Below are 2,754 nucleotides of genomic sequence, written 5' to 3'. Positions count from 1 at the left end.
AGCACACGTGTTGCTTTGCCTATGTGTTGAGAGGTGTGCTGTTATTGGTCAATGGGAAGTGGTCGGAAGAAGGATTCAGATTGACCCACACTGTGGAAATACTCCATTATAAGTCAAACTGCACTCAGAAACCTTGCTGAAGTATCATCAGCAACATTTAGTCATAGCTCATTCTGCAGTAAAATGGTCTCTCTCTATTATCTGTGGTGTTTTTGGATTACTGGGTGCATTAATGTGTGTTGCATTTTACTGCTGTTGGGCAGTTTAATCAGTAATGCATGATATTCTATAAGATAATCATATCATATCTATCGTCAGTGTCTTGTGAGAACCACATCTCTAAAAGTCAACTTGAGCTCAGATACAGCCCTGTTTTCAGCTTCGTGACAGTGCTTTTTCCTGGTAATCCAAGTTTTTTTTTAGATTGTTTGTTTAGTTTAAGTCAGAGAATTAAGTCAGAAAATTTTCTTAATCCGCAAAGGAACACTTAATCCTTCAGTTTATAAAAAAATTAAAATCCCCAAAATTTGGAGATAGGCTAAAACATAATTTGTAACTAAAGCTGTCAGACAAATGTAATGGAGTAAAATGTACAAAGTAGCATAAAATGGAGTACAAGTACTTCTAATACTTAAGCACACTTTGGTTGTACGTATCTCACTTACAATGTGTGTATTATAACTCTGTGTGCTGGTTAAAAGTAACAAGCAACCATCCTGTAGAGCAGTGGTTCCCAACCTGGGGGTCGGGACCCCCATTAGGGGTTGTCAAAGCTTCATGAGGGGTTGCGAGGCCTTCTTGATTTTAAGGCGTGCTAGAAAAATAAATAAATAAATAAATAAATATACACATTTGGCCTGTATCTCAGCAATTGGCCAAGCGTGAGAGAGATGAAAACACTGAATTTGTAAAAAAAAAAAAAAAGAAGAAGCCTAGTGAGTGTATGACTGTTAAAAATGATTTAAAAAATACTTGATACAGACATAAAAATGCATAAAATGTTCCCTAAACAGGAAATAATATGCTCAAATTTCATCCAAATCACTTGTTTTACACAAACTTCTTGCATATTATTATTACTGAGTTCACTACTTGGGTTCATTGTATAGTTTTGAATATAACAGGAAATATCCACAAAATATGTCACTTAGTCAGTGGTTGTCAGTTTACTAAATGATAGAAAAGGGGTCCTTTGAGAAGAAAGGTTGGAAAGCACTGCTGTAGAGCAGTGGAGGAAGACAAACTGAATGTTACTTTACACATTCAGTAATAGAAAGTAACAAGGTGCATTTACTCAAGGGCTGTACTTACATCCAATTTTATGATACCCTAAGTAATGTAGTGGAGAACAGATAAGAGTATATGCCTACCAAACTATATACATACAAAATGAAAGAAAATATGATGCTTTTTTTCAAGATTGAACAACCCTGTAGGGCCGTAGCAACCACTGAGGACACTGAGGTCATGTCCTTTATCCAGGAATCTAGGGATATTTATATTCTACTGTTACAAAAATGTACACATGGTGGATATTACAGTATTTAGACTACAGAATGTTATAAAGTTACTCTTGAATTTGACTATTTTTCAAGACAACAAAATAAATAAAGTATTTTCCATTAGAATTTTATTTCTGGCAGCGTGGAGTGGGCTTTTTTAATTTCCCAAAATATTTCCTGCAAGACTCTGTAATCTTGACAAAGAACTGAGTTGACTTTTGCTTACAGTTTAGTTTGTTGTGGTGAGTTTATAAGCAGCTGCTGATTTCCAAAGGTATTTCCTCAGTAGACCAATGTGTTGGATTTAGTGGCATCTAGCAGTGAAGTTGCAGATTCCAACCAACTGAACACCGTTGGGTACTTGATGACTTGGGAATGAGGACGAACACTGAAGAATGTATGAGAAACTACAGTGGCTGTGAAACTCCCAAAAAAACATGAAAGGCCCTTACAACCAATGTTTGGTCTGTCCATTCTGGGCTACTGTAGAAACATGGCGAACTCCATGGAAGGCGACCTGCAGCATCTGTAGATATAAACCCTTCATTGTTCTTCTTCTTCATGAAAACATAACGATTCATTCAGGAGATTATACACTAATGAAACATACCTGTGAATATTATATTCCATTTCTGCCAATAGATCCTCCTAAATGTTACACACAGGATCTTTAATATAAGACTAGCACTAACAGTATTTAGTGCTAGTCTTAGTGTTGCTACTTTCACTTAAGAAAGGAATCTGATCTTGCAGCACTGAACATTAAACATATTTAATTTCCTTGATTTGTTCCATTATAAAGTAACATTTTATTGTGAGACCAACACATTAAAGTTGTCAAAATAAAGTTGTTTTTTTGTACTAGTGGTTGAGGGTTGACGTTGTCAGACTGTACTTTTCTTAATGTATCTTGAAAGTAAAGTGCCAGAAACACTCATTCTGTTTTATTTTTTCATTGTCAGGGCAAATCACAAATCTAAAGTCACTATAAACTTAATTTATAAAGCACTTTTTAAAGTACTCTGGAGGAGAAATAATAATTGTTTCTGATTTGTTTTCATTAGCTGGAGAAAGTTTTGGGACATTTATTTCTGACAGACAAGATAATATAATAATAATAACTTTAAACTTTTTTGTTTATGTATGATACAGTATGTCCCAGTGGCAGTATGTATACACAGAAAAATAAGAGGGCCAAGAATGGAGCCTTGGGGAACACAACAGGTGAGAAATGCCACTGAAAATCCCATCT

This window comes from Dicentrarchus labrax, unplaced genomic scaffold (assembly GCF_905237075.1).
Source record: "Dicentrarchus labrax unplaced genomic scaffold, dlabrax2021, whole genome shotgun sequence".
NCBI classification, from domain to species: domain Eukaryota; kingdom Metazoa; phylum Chordata; class Actinopteri; family Moronidae; genus Dicentrarchus; species Dicentrarchus labrax.
This window is presented reverse-complemented; position numbering follows the sequence as displayed.